The sequence below is a fragment of the Chiloscyllium plagiosum genome, unplaced genomic scaffold (genome assembly GCF_037043375.1).
Source record: "Chiloscyllium plagiosum isolate Xiang-an unplaced genomic scaffold, Cpla_swu_hap1 HiC_scaffold_24, whole genome shotgun sequence".
NCBI lineage: Eukaryota > Metazoa > Chordata > Chondrichthyes > Orectolobiformes > Hemiscylliidae > Chiloscyllium > Chiloscyllium plagiosum.
The window spans coordinates 9,943,462-9,966,763 of NW_028270162.1; positions in this window are offsets into that span (position 1 = coordinate 9,943,462).

Consider the following 23,302-nt stretch of genomic DNA (forward strand, 5'->3'; position numbering starts at 1 on the left):
GTGGTCAGTACTTTGGATTTGTTTTACAAATTCTGCAACCCCCACCACCACCCCACCTCGCCCTTAAATAATTCAGTTTGACTCCCTGTCACAGAGACTAGGCACCAGGAGAGTGAAGGCACCAGGAAAGATGATCCTGGCTGGGATTTGCAGACTTCGATACACTGACACTCTTTCAAAAGCATTCAGACATTTCGCAACCGCTTCTGCATGTGCTGTATTTATGAGCGGTAAATGTTAGAACACATCCTTATTTCGAGCTACGCTCCTGATTCAAATCGGCCAAGCCGCTCACGCTACTGAATTTGAGGCGAGGAGAGGGAAAGATGCGTGTGTTACATTCAGTAATGTAACCGACTCATCTCCAGTTCTGCATGGCAGTCTATACTCGGGAATGAAAGACACTGATTGACTTTGCATTCAATTCAGATTCACCGAAGTCCTAAGCCCCAAGGTACTGAAAGTATCGGGACCCACCTGAATTGTGTAACTGGAAAAGATAACACCAGTAAATAACTAATCGCAGGAATGCTTTTGAAACCATATTTGTTAATTATGTAATAAGGGCCCATGGGACATTTGAACAGACACCACAGTGTGTAAACAGTACGGCCAGCAAGGCCATACGAACCCTCCGAAGAGCATCCCACCCAAACCCATTACTCCACATTTAGCCCTGACTAATGCACCTAACCTACACATCCCTGAACACCCTGTGCAATTCACCCGCCTCCCCGTCCAAAAATGTGGACGGGGGGGGGGGGGGGGTGTAGGGGTACCCGGAGGAAACCCACGCAGACACAGGGAAAATGTGCAAACTCCACACAGACAGTTACCCGAGGGCGGAATCGAACACGGGTCCCTGGCGCTGTGAGGTAGCAGTGCTAACGACTGAACCACTGTGCCGCTTTTAAGAGAACACACGTATCTTAATCAGTTCCTTACTTTTCTGTAAAGAATTGTATCAATTAGTCGCTTATTATTGCAATTCTGAGTAAGAGATTCCTTCTAACGTTCTAACAGAGCTAACAGGAATGTATCAAGAGTTTGGCATGCTTAATAGAGTGGCAGTAAACACTAGTATATATTTAAACATACATAGGCACATTTTTACTGACAAATACACCTTGAATGTATAGAAATATTAACTCATTCCAACCTCCCACGGTACATCATCAGAGGAGGCACTAGGAGAGGTGCCTAAAAAGTTACTCCAAGAGCTAGATTTTAAGGCTGAAACAAAAACAGAAATCGCTGCAAGAACTCAGCAGGTCTGGCAGCATCTGTGCAGAGAAAGCTGAATTAACATTTCGGGTCCAGTGATCATTCTTCAGATGTTAAGACTAGTCTGACGGTAGGAGAGAGGGGGAATATTTATAAAGAGCAATCTGGAGACGTGCGGCAGTCAACAGAGATGTGAGAGAAACGGGGAAGGAGCAAGGAATTCGGAACGGGAGCAAACGGACACCCCTGAGATTTGCAAGGCTGCAGGAGGATACAACACGAGGATCAGCAAGACCATGGGAATCATAGAGTATTAGAGATGTACAGAACGGAAATAGACACTCACGTCCAACTCGCCCATGCCGACCAGAAATCCTAAATTAACCTAGTCTCATTTGCCAGCATTTGGTCCCTATCCCTTTAAGCCCTATTCACATACCCATCCAGATGCCTTTTAAATCTAATGGCACCAGTCTCCATCACTTCCTGTGGCAGTTCATTCCATACATGCACCACCGTCTGCATAAACAAGTTGCCCTTAGGTCCCTTTTAAATCTTTCCCCTCTCATCTTAAACCTATGCTCTCCACTTTTGGACTCCCCTGCCCTGGGGAAAAGACCTTACCCAATCATTTGAACAGAAAGGTAAAGATGTTTCAAACTGATGTGTTGAGTAATCTGGAGTTGAATGGACCTTGCCCCTAACCCCATCCCAATTTTTCTCCTTCCGACTTGATTGAAACGAGCTCAATGGGTAACTTTTATTTCCACCACTGTCATCAAAGGACTAACGGGGAATTAGAAGCTTAAAGACCTTGGAACATCCAACGGTAAACGGCTGATTTGATTTAGTCCACCGAGTACATCGGCCTTCCACGCTTCAACTCCTCCTAGCTAGTTTAGTTTGAATTTTATAGATGGTCGATCGTATGTGCCTTGAGGTTTTTTAAAGAAAATATGATGATCGTTGCTTTCTGTTGGGAAGTATTTACGGAAAATATCCAATTAATGACAACCCCTCATGTTTGATCGTGGATTTTCCAGGGTTTCAGTGTTGGTTAGGGGGAGGTGGGTGAAGAAGGAACATTGAAATGAACGTTTCTGTTTGTAGACCACACTACCTCACAATCAGCACTGCTCCTCAGGCCAATAGAAGAAACACTGCCTTAATTGGGAGGAAAAAAACAATTCTAATTGGCCCATTGTTGAAATTGTTTAAAAATAAAGTCGGACCATCACAACAATGAGTCAGAAGTTTGTGGGTTCATCTCATTTCATCGATTTTCCTGGCTAACACTCAGCTGCAGTCGTGAGGGGATGCTGCAGCACTGTTCAAGGCAGTCTTCAGGTGGAAATTATATATTTAAACCTTTTGTATATTTTCAAGTGAACATAAAATATTCAATTGAATCAATTGGAAGACTAAACTGAGCAGTGCTTGTCACGGGGTTGTCTGTGGTAGCTTGCTGTGCACAATTTGACTGCCTCATTTTCTAAAGTGCAAGAGTGATTAGAATAATGGCCGTGTAAATACAAAGCCACATCCCTTTACCAACACTTCTTCATTTTTCATTGACCGATGATGATGAACCAGATTCTCAATTTTTTTAAAATCCCTGGTCCCAATTTATTCCTGCAAGAGGTTGACATTAACCCCACGTTGTACATCAGACGGGCATTGAAGCCCCCCTGACACAAACTGCCTGCAGAGATGATAAATGCATTTGGAATTTGTTGCTGTGGATCACTCATTGTGATCAATGTCCTAAAGTATGCATACTTAAAATTACAAGCGTTAGTAAAAACGAAGGATCAAACAAGTCAAAACCAGGTATCTAAAGCAAAAGAATAGGATTTGAAGAATGAATGCGAGTCCCTTTCTCTACAGCGTGCGCTTCTTGAGCAATGTAGAAATATACGGAACAGCTTATTAAAATGCTGTTATTGTCATCACTTCTCTCGAGTCTCCAATCATCAACATTTCACAATTCACTGGACCCGGATACTGATCGCTAACCTTTGACAGACTGATCACTCCACGCCTGTTGTGTCTCTCATCGCCTGGGTTTGTTGATGCAGTAGCGGGAACCGGCGTTCGGGATAATAATAAACATCGATCAATTCACAACTTCCACGTTTGTATCAGTTGATATGCACAAATGTTGGGAACTTTCAATTTCCGAACTGTACAGCAGCGCCTTGCGGGCGTGTGCGTGTGTGTTTGTGTGTATGTGTTATGGACACACAACATGTGCAAAGTTGGGGGAACCAAATAGACTGGGTGCACCAATGCCCATTTTATTGCCCTCCTGATCAAGAGGAAATACAGCAAGTCTCTCATAAACTTAGTTGCATAAATGGAGAATTTCCGAGGAAGCAAATTTGATCAACAAACAGAAAGAAAATCAAAGATTGGAGATAATTAAGATATATGAACGGCACCATTAAGTTTATACCCATATCTGCATGCGGAGCCAAAAAATATTCCCCTTCGCAGAAATCTCTATATCAATACACAGTGGATCTCATGACAATAACAATGTCTTATAGGGTGTACCCTACTTTCTAAAGCATTGTTCTAATTACAACAGGTTGCGCCCGCCCTTGCTGTATTACGTTTTGATTTGTGAGTTTACAATTGTTCTTGGAGGGAAGGGCTCACTTGTGTCACTTGGCTCGCTCTTTCTGTCGTTTTGCTGATTAACACTGTCATTATTCCCCACGTTTGAACAACTGTCAAGTCTGGTTATGGAACAAGAAGATGCCTCTGGGTGTTTGGGTGAGACGATATTGGGGAATTCGTCATTGCTTTGCAAATGTACGGAATGAACTGATCCCAACTTCAATAACAACCGACTTGATTGGATGGTTCAAAGAGGAACTGGGTCTCTTCCTGATGTATGGCATTGGGAGGAGGGGAAAAGGCGGGGGGAGGGGATTTGTACTCCGCGAAAAGAGAGGAATTGCGCTTCCAAGTTCCAAATTCTGAGCAATGGAGATTTGTTTTCCCCTGAATTTTCTGAGTCCATTTTAAATCCCACGAAAGAGAGAGGAAAACAAAACAGAAGCGGTCTGTTCTTCCCAGTCTGCCAGTTAGACACAGCACTGTCCTGCCAGTTTCACATTCCTATCACTTAATCTGCACCATCTGCACCCTTTCTCCCCCAGCACTCCACCCCCACCAAGTATAACATTTCCCCCTCCACACGTCACGGCAGCACTAATGAAGTCATCCAAACTTGAAACATTAGCTTGTTCTCTCTCTATGGATGCTACCTGACCGGCTGTGATCTCCAGTATTAGAGATTTTCCAGGCTAACACTCAGCTGCAGTCGTGAGGGGCTGCTGCAGCACTGTTCAAGGCAGTCTTCAGGTGGAAATTATATATTTAAACCTTTTGTATATTTTCAAGTGAACATAAAATATTCAATTGAATCAATTGGAAGACTAAACTGAGCAGTGCTTGTAACGGGGTTGTCTGTGGTAGCTTGCTGTGCACAATTTGACTGCCTCATTTTCTAAAGTGCAAGAGTGATTAGAATAATGGCCGTGTAAATACAAAGCCACATCCCTTTACCAACACTTCTTCATTTTTCATTGACCGATGATGATGAACCAGATTCTCAATTTTTTTAAAATCCCTGGTCCCAATTTATTCCTGCAAGAGGTTGACATTACTGCAGGAATCAACATGGTTTCAGTCTGTCGGTAGAAATACTTGATAGCATACCCCATTACAACTGGAATTGACAAAAAAAAGGCTGATATTTTCCTTCTGCGCGGGGAGGGAGGTGGGCATGTTTCATGATTTGGAATCTTCTCACAGTTTCATCGAAAGTATCTGAATCTCTGGCCATGCGAGCAGACTCACGGTTCTGTTTTCCCGGATCCCGTCCTCTGCACGGGATTCTGGAATAAAGTGGAGAGATTCAACGGGGCGAGTGCAACAAAGCACTAAACTTAATACTAGCGCCAAATATTGGAGTGTTGATTGGAGGAACGTTGATATTTGAGAATGTACCAACAACCTGTGACCCTCACATCCTGAGATCCCCACACCTTGAACCACATACCCTATGACCCTCACCTCCTGTGACTCCACATCCTGTGATCCCCACACTTTGGCCCCACACCTGTGAGCACCAAACTTTGTGACCCTACACCTTGACCAACACCCCCTGTGACCCCACACCCTGTGACCAACACCTTCCGTGACCCCACACCCTGTAACCAACACCCTCCATGACCCCACACCCTGTGACCCCGCACCCTGTGACCCCCACACCTTGATCCCCACATTCTGTGACTCCACACTCAGTGTCCCCTACACCCTCTGACCCTGACAACCTGTTACCCTACACCCTGTGATCCTCACACCCTGCGACTCCCACTCCTTGAGCCCCAGACTCTGCGACCCCCACTCCTTGATTCCCACACTCTGTGACCCCCACACCTTGACCCCCACACCCTGTGACCCCAGAACCTGTGACCCCAGATCCTGTGACCCCCACACCCTGTGATCTCCCATACACTGCGACTCCAACATCCTAGCTGGTGATGTCCAGTTACAGAATCAGACCTTCAGCCCTCCCCAGACGCATCCAGACACTCACCCCTCTTGCAGAGAATGATGTAGATTTTTACGTCAATCAGTCCCCATGGGACTGGCATCTCAATTATTTCGTGAGAAATAGTCCGTTAAAACCACGGAAATGGGCGCAGCCCTTGGAATATAGATAACATTTGAAGAAACTACATTTACAATATATAGCACCTTACATGAACCAGGGCGTCCCAAACAGCTTTACATTATATTAGACAATAACACTTATTTATGAAATCAGTTTTAAAAGCTTCTTGGCCGTAATAGCGTCTACAACTCAATTCCTTAATTGTTTAACATCCTGTGCAATATCTTGTGAGGCCTAACTTCCAAAAGGACATCAGCAAAAACAACTGCAACCCATCTTATCAAAGACCGAAAGAGAAACATGAGATGCAAATAGAAATAAGACTTGGAAAAATAAAGGCATATTCCAATATTTTTCTCTCCCTCCCTCTCTCTATCTGTCTATAATAGACACACTCCTGGAAAAAAATCCCCAAAGTACAGCGGTGAGAATTGGGGCAACTGAACGCTCTCACGCCCAAAATAAGACCCCCCCCCCCCCCCCCCTTCCCCAGCCCCGGTGAAGCTGAGTTTGTGTCTGGCTCAGGATTTCTATGAGAGACGGGAGTGTCTCAGCTGCGCATAATGTCCCCATTTTATTTATAGAGTTTTAGCATGAACTCTATCATCACTGAGAGAGTCCTGTCTGAGCTGCACACAATAATTCGAGGATGTCCCCTCCCAGTTGGTTCTCATCCTGAATGTTTACCGAATACTTTCACAATGAACCAATACTCACAAAAATAAAAAAAAGATTAAAACAGAGAATGACACAGGAGTGTAATTATATCATAAATCAAATTAAGAGGGTTCTTTTGTGTGTGGAAACTAACTGGTGGACATTGAGTTTTGTAGTCCTAGAAATATTTCAGTTTACATGTTATAGATGTTTAAAAAATTGTAACCAACGAGCCTAATCTAAGGATAGGTGTTTTTGGATGAAATACCCAAATAGCTAATTTGTTTGAGGTCGTGACTGCTTCCCCAACATTGTGATAGAGAGAAACTTTAGAGTAAGCGGCTGCTCAGAAAGTACAAACACCGTCTACAAAAAAGATTCAGAATCCCGGACCCATTCTCCTCTTGGAGAAAGAGACCGATATCCCTGCTTGCCTGCCTCTTCATTCACTTATAAGATGTTGCACACAGTTAGCTAGTTTATTACCCATCCCTTATTGCCTCCCTGGAAAGGGATTAAACCAGGTGGCTTGCTCCTGCAAGGACATAATGCCTCTTCTTGTGGCCTGAATTTGACCGTCCATTTCCCCCGAATTAAAATAATTAAAGCAGTTAAAACAATCCCAATTAGTTGCGTTGCAATGTGAGTTGTACATGTCAATAAAATTAACTGATAGGCTGCGAAGTTTTCGTCAGTTTCATATCTTGTGCTTTTAACGAGGAGTAAGTTTCCACAAATTAATTTCAACTGTTGCATTTGTTACTCAGAAGTAATCGTCACACCCTCACCAATGTCATCCCTTTACTGAGAGGGTTAATTTCCCACACATTGTTTGCCCCTGAATTCAAATATTTAGAACAAAAATGCAAATTTGATTACGGTAACTGATGAATGATGAGAGTGTACCTTGTTACTAATGAGTGTATATGTACAGCATTTGCCTTCCCTTCTCGAAAAATCCGTTATCCCTATAATTTGTAGGTTACAAAATATTTTGACTTGAAATTTACAGAAAGTGCAATAAAATTCAATTTGTCTCACATGCTCCATTCTTAGATGCCACAATATAGTATTAATATTGATAATATTTTTTTCATGGCAACCGTACAAAGGACAAACCATTTGAAATGGAATATTACAGAGACTGCAACAAATTAAATATCCCTCTGTACAGCATTCTGAAATGCCTCAATACTATTTCATACGTCCATACAAAGCACAGGCAAATACTGGACTGATTGCAGAAATATCTTGAGTCCAGCTCCTGAGCACTGAAACTGTCGTCTCCCCCTTTAATATGTTGGAAAGAGGCATGTTCCCCGTGCATATGGATTGGGAATGTATTAACCCAATTGGCTATTGACGCCGAGTAATCGGTCATTGAAGAGGAATTAGATAAACACTTGAAGGGGCAAAGATCCCGATAGATAGAGAAACGAGGTGAGAATATGAGTCACGAGACCGGAAACGTTAACCGTGCTTTCGCTCCATAGATGCCACCAGACCTGCAGAGTTTTGCCAGCAATTTCTCTTATTGCTTCAAAACTTCAGCATTCATAGTTCTGCGTTTCATTTCAGTGAGAATATCTGAAAGGATACGAACTTACCAGTCACAATAAGCGCGGTTAAACAAAAACCTTGCAATCGATCATTCCCAGAATTGGAATACTGTGTCTGTTTTTTTTAACATTAGCCCTGTGATTTACTTAAGTCATTTAGAAGGCTGAAGGGAAATGGAATTTATTTGGAGCAAATAGACAATTTTTTTTTGGATTTAAAAGACAGTGAAATTGAAGCAGCTCACCAGATTCTAATGGGAAGCTGCTCTCGAGCAGGCTGTGATAGAGAAGGATAATGGTGCCCCTCAGTAGATTTACAGTAACGCTCCTAATTGCGTGTAGACAGGGGGAATTGCATGTCTCGGTATTCAGTCCGGCTGAAAGTTCAAACGCGGCTTATCAGTGAAACTCAGGTGTTCCTTCACAAATAACCTTCATCTTCAAAGTGCACAGATCACAACGTGTACGTGCGGAATGTAAAGTTTTGTTTTGCGTCTTTTGAAAGCCTCGCAAGTGTATGAATTTAAGAGTCCATAGTTCTAAGGAGCTCCTGTCGGTTACCAGAGTTCAGGAACATTAACTCTAAGAAAAAGACTTCTCTTTCTACATCCAGGTTTGATGCTTTGTAGTAATGCGCAGTCATCATTGCCTACAATCGACTCCTTCTCTCTAAAGGGGTTCATTAAGCCGAGTTATGCTATCAGTATAGGTAAATGTGTAATCAATAAAAAAGGCCCTTCCTTATATATTTTTCATTGTTTCAATTTCTTCCATTGACAGCAAGTATAGCATAGACTTCATGGTTAGTCTAATGTGTTGTTCCTCAAAGGATCGATTACACAACCAGCCGAGTGCAGCTGGATTCTCTCTACATATATCAAGTTACCTAACCCTGCATGGACTGAAAGTTTATTTATTTTTCACCATTCTAAAGAAAACGGAATATTACACATGCCCAGAGACCCGCTGTGCTCCTTAAATTTAGTACTAGTCACATTAGCGAATGGACAGTGGAATCTCGTTCTCCCGAATCTTTTCCAGCAATGAAAACAAAATCTGATTGCCCGTATTTTAGCTTCTTTTTCAAAATAATACGATCTCTGATTGACCTTGGAAGTCCCGTGTAACTGACTGTTTCTTTCAGATTCAACGCAATCTTTCGACCTCTCCATCCCCTGCTTTATTAAAAACAAACACAAGCCGCTTACCAGCAACGCCGTTTTGGTTTGGTCCCTTTCCCTCCACATTGAGGGGACAGGTCTCCCCTTCCCCCAGTCCACCCAACCTCTACCCCCGACCCCTGTACACACACGGGCACAGAAACACACACACACACACACACACTCACGGGCACACATACACGGACACACACACCACGGACACGGAAACACACACACTCACGGGCACACACACACACTCACGGGCACACATACACGGACACACACACACTGACACAGAAACACACACACATACACACACACACACTCACGGGCGCACATACACACCACGGACACAGAAACACACACACACACTCACGGGCACACACACACACAGACACAGAAACACACACACACATTCACGGGCACACACACGATTTTTCTCTCTCTCACACACCCTCCCACCCGCAATTACACGCACACCCTCACACCCACAATCACATCCTCTCTCTCACACACACACACACAGCCCCATTGTGACAGTAAAGCAGTTTTTTCCTGGTAAGTGCCAAATAAACAGGCCAGAGTTTATTAAACACAAAATAACCGCTGCTTTGTGACGGTCAATTTGTATACAGGTTGCAAAAAAAAGCAAAAATCTAACGTGAACATCCAAAACACCCCCTTTCTTAACACTCATCGGGTTGTAGTCTTTTAAAGTGACATGCTGGAGCAGGCAGGGCTTGTTAACAAAGGAGGTCTGAGTGATAACTTCCCCTTCCCTCTCTCACCCGCCTCACTGAGGAGACAACGGATTGTCCCGCTGTATAATAGGACAGGATATTTGGCTGAATTGATCTCGTGTTCAAAAACAGTTCAGTAACAAGGTGGCTCAATATTGTAGCTGTTATGGATGGGTGTAACGACGGCTTAATGTAAATAACAGGATTAAAACGACCTTAAAACGATGGGTGCATTTTGTAGGAGAACAAGGCAGTGAATTGCTGCTTCCTCGTTTTTAGTCGAAGCTGCCAGGATTCCCATGTGATAGTTTTCAAAAGAAACAATGCGTTCCTTTAACTGCATGGTCTTCAGCTCTCTGCTCCCAGCTCCAATGGCGATTTTCAACCCGATGAGTTTACGGGGCAATGGGGAAACATCAGGGGAGTGGCACACGTATGAAAACTCTTAGGCACAGGCGCGATGGGACGAAAGTCCTCATGTCACGCTGTGCGGCACCAATGGTTTGGAGGTCTAAGCGTTTCAAATATTTTTTAAAAGCTAGCGGCACGTTAACCTTATTGTAGAGATTCTGTATCTCATTGAATATCAGGGTGCGAACAATTAGCTAGACTAGAATTGTGGCCTTTAGAAAACTGATGGGGCATTGTCCCTTTGGCTGTCACTAAACAAAGGGCACACAGCTATACAATTAGAAAACAGCCTGTGACACTGGAAACAAAAACAGGAATTGGTCCAAAAGCTCAGTAGATCTGGCAGCATCTGTGGAGAGAAATCAAACTTAACATTTCCGGTCCGGCGACCCTTCCTCAGAACTGTAAGACTGGAACTCGATTCGCACAGTGCAATTATCAAACGCAGAAGATGTTGCTGATGAAACTCAGCAGGTCTGGCAGCATCTGCGGAGAGAGAAGCAGAGCTAACGTCTGCAGTCCGCTCTGAGGTTTCTTCAAGAAACTTGTTCAGACACACCTCTGAGGCAGGGGATGACTTCAACTCGGAGTTGCGGAGTTCACACTATCACTGGCCCGCACCAAATACCTACCACAGAGTTTCCCCAAATTGAATAACAATCTGCCCCTCCCCGTAGAATATTTAGCTTTTAACCTCCATGTTCCAAACATGCACATCTTGAAGTTTGGAATGTTAGCAGCAGAGGGATTGGGAGTTCTCTCTAGAGGACCCGGAAGCCACCACATCAGGGGGTCTTGATTCAGTGATCAGATAGTTGTGATTGACGATTTATCATTGACACAATTAGCCTCATCCTATGACATCTGGGATCTTTGTGGGTTTTTGTTTTGCCCCGGTGCTCACTATTCCCCAATCCAGTTGGAGTTACATCATGCGGCCTTGTCCAATGGATGGTCAACTTTCACGGAAAATGGACGGAATATCGGAATCCAGAAGTTAACACGGGGGTGCGGGAATGCCCAAGCGATGCTGTAATCCCATCTCCCGCTGATAGAATTCATTTAAATAGGCCCCATATTGAACTCACTCGGTATAGTGCTTTACCGAGGCTGAGTCAAAATCGGGCCCATTCGATGAATCCCCATTAACCGGAGGCACCGGTTAAGATGGCATCGTTTTTATTCAGTCACTGTGAAATACTATGTGCCATCATTTGAAGAACATGTCGGGATGCGGGGACAATGGAAAAGATTGTTCCCCGTGGGGTCATCCGTTGTGACAGGACTGTGCTGTAGACTCTGAAACAGCAGCGAACAGCGCGGAATTAAGCCAACTCAGATGCACTTAGAGGGTGCAGTGAAGTCTGTCCGAAATAAGTAACTATTTAAAACTTCTTCCTGGAAGTGATCACAATTCCGTTTCGTTCTTTTGGCGAGGAAATAACCAGGACACTTAGATGTTGGGAGAAATTCTCAACAAGTGTAGCAGCAAATAGAAACAAACTCAGTCATTATTAGTGCAAAACGGATGCTGGAAATCTGAAGCGAAAACAGAAATTGCTGGAGAAACTCAGCAGGTCTGGCGGCATTTCTGGAGAGGAAAAATCAGAGAGTACTGAACTGCAAACATTAAGTCTGATTTTAGTTTCAATAATGATTCATCGTGGATTGAAGTTTATATCTGCGCTACTGACATTGACATTTTCAGTACACGCGTCTCCTCCTGTTCCCCAATTTAATTGCAAATTGGAAGCTAGTGCTTCCAACTAAACCTGTTGGATTATAACTTGGTTTTGTGTGATTTTAAACTTTGTACACCCCAGTCCAACACCAACATCTCCAAATCATAATTGCAGGCACAATCTCAAACTGAATCGAATTAGTTTTGATGTCTCCTTCCTTCTCTATTCCCCGCTGCAGCTCGAACACTGCCATAAACTAACCGAAAATAAAGTTACGCGCTGATAGGACGGGAGATACTGCCTCGTGTACTCAAGGACCAACCTAAAATCGCAGACATGAGCAAAAGTCCTTCCTGACCCTTCGACACATTCTGCCCGAGTGTTTCTGGAATTCGCCAAACATTTCTCACTGCACAGGTTCAGGGACGGCTATAATTCCAGGACCCCAGAGAGTGTGACTTTACTGTAGGAAAATAAACTGCACATTGAATTCAACTCTCTGTCATCTTTCAGGAACATAGTTTAAAACCAGTCAATATTATTGCCTCGACACTTATCGTAAAATTCGCACATTTAACCTTCAGTTTTACAGTCTTTAATCGGTTTTGGAATAATTGATTCAAATAATATTCAATTTCCATCATCGACTTTCACTCATGATACTTTGTGAACGTACACAGTTGATCGGGTCATATGAGCAGTGTTTATTATCTCACTTATGCAGTCTTTCATAGTTGAACGATTACAGATTCAAGAAAATATCCAATTATTTCAGATTAAAATAACAACAGCCCCATCATTTGTAATCTGCCAACCAACCCCACTCACCATTTTTAGTAGTTTTCTCACAACAGCAGCCCGGATGTGGAGGTGCAGGTGTTGGACTCGGGTAGACAAAGTCACATCACACCAGCTTAAAGTCCAACAGATATATTTGAAATCAGAGCTTTCGCGCCAGAAAGCTTGTGATTTCAAATAAACCTGTTGGACTATAACCTGGTACCGTGTGATTTGTGATTCTTACTACCGGATTACTATCCAGCATTTACTGTGGAGTTGGGAGAAAGGGTTACACGATCCAAAAGCCTCCCAAATTCTCAGCAAAAATCACACCCATTATTCAGCATATCACAGGTTTACACAGACCTGAGAACATTTTATTTTAAATCACAAAACAGAAATATATATATATATATATAATACACAAATATAAGTTACTAGGAAATAAAATCCTTACAGTTACGGAGGCAGATAGCGGCTTGGTAAAACCTCCAAACAACTCGATGCAGTCAGATACATTGTCCCTTGAACTTGTTAAAACGTTTGCCGAATTTCCAGGACTTTATCCGATAACAATCGCTTATATTTTACTACCACATTTGCACGCGCATATGCTTATTGCTTTAAGAGGAAAAATGAATGATTAGGTTTTACTTATGGCCTGTAAACGGTGAGAAACTATGGGTCGGGTTCAAGCCCCCATGATCCTCTCTGTGTGGTGGCGAACTTAAAGGACATTTGTGTTTCAGCTTTCAGGATATACAGTGTCTAGATCTGCGATATAAATTCTGTTCTGGATACAGCTGTAGAATGATGTTTAGCAGGCGTGTTCAGAAACAAGTATGCAGAAAGACGACAAATATAGGGCACTTTACATAAACTAACCCTCCATCATATCAATAAAACAAAGAACTATAGATGCTGGAAATCTGAAACACAAACGGAAATTGCTGGAGAAACTCAGCAGGTCTAGTGTCATCCGTGGAGAGAGAAACAGAGTTCAGTTCAGAACCGGTTCTGAAGAAGTCATTGGGCCCGAAACTACTTCTCCCATCCTGTTTTCCCAATGGCCACACTCCATTTGTTAGGAGTCAGGGCCAATTCTGGCACTGAAGTCCCTCAGAAGAGGGACTTCGTTTGGTTTAGCAGTGAGGCTTTCATCGATGTCAGAACAGACATTATCCTTGATGTCCCCAGGGTTCACGCACAGAAGCTTGTGTGAAACTATCATAAATCTTTCGTTGTGTATTTGAAGTGTTCTGGCAGCGCATCAAGATCCTACGTTGGTTGAACAAAAAAAACACGTGGACACAACGGTCAATGTCAGTCATCACCAGCATTTTCCTTCAACAGTCTCTCCTCAGGAAGATGGGTCGGATGGTAGCCATGTTGCGGAGCAGTCGGTGTTGCACTGGGGTGTACAAAGTTAAAAACCACATAGCACCAACAGGTTATAGTCCAACAGGTTTATTTGGAGGCACTAGATTTCGGAGCGTTGCTTCTTCATCACGTGGTTGTAGCGACGTCAATTTGGAGTCTTGGCAGGTAGCATTATAACAGTGCAGTTCCTCCTCCTAGGCCGCCACTCTTGAGACTATGGGCGCATGTTCTAACATTCCAAGTTGCAAAATATATTTTTTCTCTTTGACCATGAAACTGACAATCCTCGGAGAATGTGACAGTACCTTGAAGTTACTGTTTTCTGGTTTTTTTCCCGGAGTGGAGTGAGCGGAGAGTATACTGAAGAGGACTGTTCATTACAGACTTTCTGCCCAAAGAAACCCATATCCCAACACAAGTGACCAGTGACCTCCAATGCAACGGTTGCCTGTGTGGAGATATACAGGTTTATAGAGGACACTCAGTCAGTAGAGGACTCGGTGATTGGATTCTGATAGAAGTTTACACTTGATTTTCTTGGACCATCAATTGCCCGCACAATCCCGGAAGGTGGCTGGTCAGATTGCACTTTGTGTGTTGAACCTTATTGACTGAGACCCCTTTGCCAGTTCGGCCCTCACTCACCGTTATCGCTGATCAGACTCGAGGCTTCCTTCTCTTTGGCGAAAAATCACACAACACCAGGTTATAGTCCAACAGGTTTATTTGGAAGCACTGCCAAGAGGTGCTGCCTCTTCATCAGGTGGTTGTGTTTTTTGACACTGAGGACACCTTGGGCTGTACTATCACTGGTAACTTTTCATACCTTGATATTAAGAAGTGGTTCTGAATTCCAAAGAAGGGTCACGAGGCCCCAGACGTTAACTCTGATTGCTCTCTATAGATGCTGCTAGACCTGCTGAGCTTTCCAGCAATTTTTGTTTTTAAGATGGATAGTGCACTTGTATTTTACAAACATTACTGAAAACAAGCACTTTTTGTCAACGTTTTGTTCTCAATAGGGCAGTTTGTGGGACCCATATAAAGGGGTAAACAATGTTCATAATATGTGAGGGAAGTGCCAAATGGACCCTGATTGTTAGCAGCATTGTCCAGGAGAATCTACCAGGATAATGATGACTGACAGCTTGATTTCATTTTTAATTTAAACAAAGCTTGGCAGTTAGCTGTCAGTCGTTATCAAACTGGTGCATTCCCCATAGAAAAGTCTCGATCAATCACGTTCCACTTGCCAACCATTAGCATTCTCCCCTCAAATAGTATAGATTTTATTTTCCCTCTACTTTGGTATTTCTTGTAAATTTTCCTAATGAGAGCAAGGTACAAGGCACAGGACTTTGACAAAATACAGCGTATCTTTTCTCAGTAATTCTCACATTCTGTACAATCAAACGGAGATCATAAGTGTTTTCGTAAAGGGAATTGTACAATTCTGACACATTTCTGGGGAAAATTCCATTACAGAAATAGTTCGAATATTATTGGGGGCGCTGTGAGTTGGGCGGTTGGACACAAACACCTGGGAAGGTTTCCAGTTCTGACATTCTGTAAAGTTGTCAGCGGTTCTTAGGGAGTTGTTGATAATCTTCCAGATTTGTGACACCGAGATCTGAGGCAGCCGAGTCTGAAGGAGTTGAGTGTGAATTTGTGCTTCTCAAGATCGATTTATACTTTGTTTACACAAGGTACAGATCCACTTGAGACAAACCATTAAAATTCCGCTAAATATCAAAAGACTCAGGCAATGTGTAACTTACAGTGGGTTCTGATAATGAAATCTCCCGAAATCTTCCGTCGGAAGGTGAAATGTAATGCTTATTTTTAGAAGTTTCTATGTTTTGGTTTGATTGTCACGTCGTGGTCTATCTAATATCTAAGCCTCCATCAATGCCATTTGCAAGTCTGCAACATAAGAATTACCTAGGATAATCCCCATATTGTCCCGATCGACTTTATCTGCTTTTATATTTTATGTTAGAATTGTGCTGCTTTCACACCCACTGCCCACGCACGGGACTTGAACACATACAAGAAAAACTCTATATAATCGCAGAGGTCTACAACACAGAAAAAAATGGCCCTTCTGTCCACCGAGCCGGCACCAGTCAAAACAAGCACCTAACTATTGTAATTGCATGTTCCAGAATTTGGCCCACTGCTTTGTTTGCCTTTGCATAGCGAATGCACATCTAAATGTATCCTCAATGTTATGAGGCATGTATCACCTTTAGAAGCAGCGAGTTCCAAATGCCCACTATAACATCTGGGTGAATTCAAAATTCCTTGCATCACCTCCAATCCCCCTACCCCTAGTCTTAAATCTATTCCCTCTGGTCATTAATCCTTCCACCAAGGGGAAAACGTTTCTTTCCCCTGTACCCTGCCCAGAGAGTTACTTTCCCATACTCGCTGAGGTGAGCGACTTGCTTTCAATCAAGACTTTCCCAGGTTTTTGGTCTCAGTCCCACAATCGACCCTAGTCACGGTTCTTACTGGGAGACAGTGACATTAGTATGGATTTGCACTCGAGTGCACTGAGCATGCAACTTCCCAATAGCTCAGATTGTGAATGACCAAAGCGAGAGATTTCCCTGCCCTTCCCCCAGTCTGATTCTGAACATCCAGCGGGTTGATTACCTGTGTAAAATCAGACGGGGCCGTTCATTAGATGGCAGCCTTTCCCAGTCTGATCCAGATAAACTCCAACGTGAAGGTATTAGCAGAGCAGCAGCTCAGCTTGGAGCTTGAGAGCCGTTAGCACGGGGTCACATTGAGAGAATACTCGTTTCCCAATAACAACCACATTGTCAGAAAGGTCATAACCTAATACCAAAACAGACTAAAGTTCAGAAACAAAGGAAGGAGACTGTCCCTCAGGAAAACGGCAATCTATTGCAGTTATTAATTAATATTCACAATAAAATACCGTTCCTGCGTCTCGATTATTATCACAGACTAACCTTTGGCTAAGCAAAAACTGCAAGAAACTGCGGATGCTGTAAATCAGAAACACAAACAGAATTCAGAGGTATCCTTTCCGTTCTAGTGACCATTCCTCAGGAATGTTAACTCTGATTTCTCTCCACAGATGCTGCCAGACCTGCAGAGCTTTTCCAGCAATTTCTGGTTTTGTTTCTAACCTTCAGGCTGTTTACTGCAGTTGTGTTCCCAGCTACACATTTATAACTTTTAACAAAATCCTGGTCCCTCAATCGAAATATCGTTCAACCTGTACAGAGATAATATTCCACACCTCTGGAGCAGGTGGGATTTGAGAAGCTGGGAACCCTGGTCAATAATTAGGATCCTACCATTGCACCACAACATCTGTAACTTTTAACATAGGTGCCTTAATAGCAGAGTAACCTCTGAGGTTATCATGAAGGATTTCTCCTCTCGCTGGCCCCTTGGCTGAGGCAGGGTGACCCTCAGGTTAAACAACCACCAGTGATCTCTCTTTCCCTCTAAAATCAGAGCAGCCCTCAGGGATTTAACAGCTCAGTGTGATGTAACAGGGAGAGTGTGACAAGGCTGGAAATAAATATGACACGGGGAGCCTCATGATGGGAGTCACCTCGGCGCAGTAACGATGGGCCGAATGCACCGTACCAATTCTGTGAATTGGGCAACATTTTGTGTAAGAGACAATGACCCTCATGGGAATAGCTCACGTGCGACATGAGCGCAGGATATTAAACAGGGAGCGGAACAGGGCACGGGGCATCTAAACCTCCAGAGTGTAAAGTGATGGCGATTGACTCCCAGTGCGCTGGCGTGAAACAGGGAACGCATGCTCTGCAGCCGCTTGCTTTCAAAATGAGTTGAGCTTTGAACTGAAAAGTGAGCCAATATCATGCCCACGTCGCCAATGTACAGGTTAATGAACATTTGCAACAAGGTATGGATCATCAAACCTCACGGAGAAACATAGAAGACAGGATCAATAGGAGGCCATTCGGCCCCTCGAGTCTGTTCCGCCATTCATCACGATCATGGCTGAACTATGTCCAACCCAACAGCCTAATCCTGCTTTCTCCCCATAGCCTTTGATCCCATTCGCCCCAAGTGCTATACTTCGCCGCCTTCAATTCATATGTTGTATTCTGTCGCTGATCTGGAAATTGGAGAGTACGTTTTCCCCGATATGACGTTTTTGAAGATTTCCTTCACCCCTATCAGTTTCCTCACCCTATCTGGGACTGCTTCCTACCTTCCATTATCAAAGATTTCAACCTGTGTCCTTTCATCGATCTAAAAGGTACTTTCCCATTGGATCTCATCAGGCACAGATTGTACGCCATTGGCTTAACTGAGACCAACATTATACTGATGAGCCGAGAAGAAATGTCTGAGGCCGCGCCAGTCCTCCATCCTTCATTGTAACTGTCGAGCAGATTGTGGTCCATGTCCTCAGGGATAGGAACTCGCTGCAGAAAATCCCAACACGTCCCATTGTACAAAAGACCATTAAATCCTCAGAGCTCATAGGTTTTCAGATCGACGTTTTCAACTGTCCGCAAATATCTGCAATTAGAGTCATAGGGTCATAGAGATGAACAGAATGGAAACAGACCCTTCGGTCCAACTCGTCCGTGCCGACCAGATATCCCAACCCAATCTAATCCCACCTGCCAGCACCTGGCCCATATCCCTCTAAACCCTTCCTATTCATATACCCGTCCAGAATTATAACATTTTTTTTAAAGGAGGATGAGTTGAAGTTTGAATAGCTATTGCTATAATTTAAGCTCTTCCAATTAGGGTATTATAGATTTCCATGCTTACCGCACATTTTTCAGCCTATTTTCAATAGCACGAGGTCTGTATCCCAAATGAGAGGAATCCCTCTGATTTCAGGATTCTTCCAGACAAAAAATATCACCTAAAGCCACCTCGGGCAACAGAACACAGACCGGAGCCAATGAGGCTGGCTGCCCGAGGAGTTGAGTTGCGATTAGCTGGTGATACATCGAGCAGGACCTCTCGGGAACCATTCAAGTTAAACTGCTGCAAGTCTTTGTCTCTAAACTAAGGCATTTCTTCAGGTTTTTCACAGCTCAGAACAGCCCAACTCCTTTAGACAAAATTAAGTATTTCTGAAGTGCAGTTGCTGATCTCAAGTGGGAAATTCTGCAAAAAATAAATCTGTGCGCAGCAAGACTCCACGGAGGCAAAGATAACCTGCTATAGCGACATTGCTTGATGGAAACAAAACTTGACTTGCATCGCTTTGAAATAATTATATCGAATAATTTAACCTGCATGTGAGCGAGCAGACTTTAGCTGTGATGGAACAACACTCCCCCAGGCTGCACTGGGATTGAAATGTCAGTTTACATTGAAAACAAAATACTGCGGACACTGGCAACCTGAAATCAAAACAGAGAATATTGGAGTAACATGTTAGGTGTGTGGAAAGAGAGAGAGAGAGAGAGACAGAGCTACGCCTTTCGAACCCGATACGATTTCTTCAGTCATTAGAGTTGGTGGGGGCATCGTGATAATATCTGTAGGCTACTAAACCCTCGGTAATATTCTGGGGGCGTGAGTTCAAATTCCGCCATGGTATTAGAAATGCAGTTTCTCTAAATAAAAGCCGCGCGGTGACTATGTAGTTACCGCCAGTTGGGAAAGTCGATGAAAAACACTGGAAATCTGAAAGAAATAAGTACTGGGGAGATCCAGCAGGTTTGGCACCATCTGTAGAAAGGAAAAGCCGAGTCAACGTTTCGAATCCAGTGTGACTCTCGAAAAGTGATTTCACAGATTCTTCCAGCATTCTTTGTTTTTTTATTATTAAAGCCTATTTGGTTCTCTAATGCCCTTTAGGGAAGGAAATCTGACATCCATACCTGGTCTGGTGTGGTCTGCATGTGACTCCAGACCCATAGCATTGAGGTTGACTCTCAGCTGCCTCCTGGACAAATAAGAGATGGACAATAAATACTGACTCAGCCAGCGGTCCGCACATCCCACCAATGATTAAACCAAAACCTGGTACTATCTCCATAGATTCTGTCAGGTCAGTTACTCCAGCGTCGTATTTCAGTTTTAACTATGCACTGAGGACCCGCGAGAGACACTCGAACTGGTAAATTACTAACTCAGAGGTATGCATGCAGCTCATTGAGCCATTACTGAGACTTTCCAGCTGTCTTCGTCCTGTCTCCTATATCAGCCGCCGGAACCAATTCATGCTCAAGGTTTACCCTAAAGTAACACTGAAAGAAAATCGAGAAATCTTAATGAACTTCATGCAAAAGCGTCGATAAACGCAATGAAATGAGCGTCTATAATATAAACAAGAAACTCGGTCATGGTTCCATGAAGATCTCAGCTCGGAGGTTGAACAACAATGTGTCTCTGGCCTCCATTATGGATCAGTCACTCACCGGCTCCCACCCACACAATGTCCAATTTCAGCTGATCGCTTCACGGAGGCTGTAACGACGGAAAAGTGCCTGGTCTCCCGCAGAGGCAGCTCTGGGCCATGCTGTGGGGAAGGTATGGCATGGAGAGAGAAGGCACAGCTTTCAATCCCAATATGGGCTGAAAATAACATCTCTGCCTCTGCTCGTGGAATATTATTAATTTCGTTCATTTGGATGTAAGTTGCCGAGTCATCCATTGACAAGTGAAAAACATCGATTCCAGCACGTCAAAATATCTTATTCTCATCTCTTAGTTTTACCTTTTATGACACTTCTTTCTATTTGATTTACCCATCACTGCGACTATGAATGTAGTCAGTAGCACACAATACCAGGTTATAGGAGAAAGTGAGGGCTGCAGATGCCGGAGATCAGAGTCGAGAGCGTGGTGCTGGGAAAGCAAAGCAGGTCAGGCAGCATCCGAGGAACAGGAGAGTCGACGTTTCAGGCATAAGCCTTTCATCAGGAGGTATTAGTCCAACAGATTTATTTGAAATCACAAATAAATCTGTTGGACTATAACCTGGCGTCGTGTGACTTCTGACTTCGCCCAAACCCAATCCAAATCCAGTACCACCTCCACTATATGGATGTATGCTATATTAAAGGGTATCTTTAAGACAGAAAATAGGAGCAGGAATAGACCATTCGATGCGGCTGATATACATTTCAGTTTGTGTCACATATTTGCTGACACGCATTCCATTGACTTCACCATTTATTGGGAAAGGAAAATCGCAGCTCATCCTGCTGACTTGTTTTTGGGAGACGCGTTGGCTCAACAAAGGTTTACTTCCGGAACAAAGGGAGACCATACAGCCCTCCAACAGTACAGTTGGATCATTGATGACCTGTCCCTTATCTTCGTCTGGTTGTTTTGATTCCATTGCCCTTCATAGTTTTGCCTCGGGTAAATCTATCAATCTCAGTTTTCACATTTTCCACTGGCCCAGCCTCAAGTGCTTGAGAGCTCACAGCTGCGATCATGCTGGACTGAGCAGAACAATATGTGTATACAGTATCTCACTCGCTGCTGAATGCAAAGATGCAGGATGACACAAAGCGCTTAGCAAGTGTCTAACTGGACTTAGAAGAATCTGCTATACCCGTTTGAAGGCCAAATCTCAACGAAAATAGTGTCTGCATTTTAAAAAAAGGCAAACATTGTCAGGAAGCTTCTTGGATTAGCACAGTGTATAGGAGGTGTTTCCATGAACACCCAACTTTAATTCGAAAGCCAGTCACCGATACTGCTTTCAAAGAGAGCCCATTTTCTGTTGTTGTCAACGCTACCGCAATAGCTTAATATTTCATATTTCACACAGGAACGAAAGAATTGGCAAACCCTTAGAACGATCTTTCTCAGTGTGGTCACCGCCCGCCTTTATCCTTGTCATCCTATTTCGCAGCAAGGCTAAAGATGGGCATGAAAGCATTGAAACTGCTCCTCAGGCTTCACTGTCCAAACATTGCTGCCTTATTTTCTCCCTCAAAAGTCTGGACTCATCACTATCTCATACAGAGAAAACTAACCACGAAAAGATAAAAATAATTATCGAAATGATTCAGTAAATACAACGTCAAAGCAGGGTTTAATACTCTGCAATTGCACACAACAGGACAAGATGCTTGGTGTGTGATGCAAAGTGTGTGATATTTATACATATCACTTAAGTTTAACTTCTTGAATTTTGGACTAGTGGCATGTAGGTATTCTGTGCGTCTGAAGCAGTTTTACTCATTAACTTTTAAGTATTCTGTATCCATGGTGATTTCTTTGAAAATGTCTGAAAGAGATAATTGGTGGAGGCTACTGGGAATTTGTTAATATTGGGAGAATTTACAAAGAAAAAGAAAAACAATAAACAAGGTAAAGCATTAGATTTTCAAACAGAAGTTTTGGAAATTTTTTTGGGATTGGTCATAACTTGGAAAAGCAACACCTTTTACTTTCAATTTGGACAATTTGTAGAAGTCTTGGCTGAATTTGGACATTTAAAACAGTTGTCCCAGAGAAAGAGAGCTAGTTTAGGACTATTAAGAATTAGGCTCCTGCAATGAGAAGAGTTTATTTTAAAAGTTCCAGATTAGATGTGTTTGCTGACAACCCTGAAGAAGTTATTTGAAGCTGAGAAAGTCTGAGGTCAGTCATATGAAATTTTCAGGAAGAGGTTATCAAACCCTCAAGATAGGGAATTGATGCCACGGTTAAAGTAAGTTTCATAGATGTGAAAGAGAAGGAAAATACCCTTGGAGTGTGTATGCAAAGGAGTGTTTTTGACATTAATTGGATTGCATTTTTACTGCACATCTTGAAATCTTTGATTTATTCACTTTTATCTTCATTTCTTTCATGTAATAAAATGTTATTATTATTAAGCTTGAATCTGCATCATTGTGTTTCAGTGAAAGACTAACTCATTATCACAAAAAATGATTTATCAATCCAATTTCAATCTGAGATCTGACTTGTCCATTAATAAATTCTAATGGTGATCATAACAGTTGCTTAAAAATAGTAATCATGCAAAATAAATAAAACAAAGAAAAATATTGTTAGAGGAACT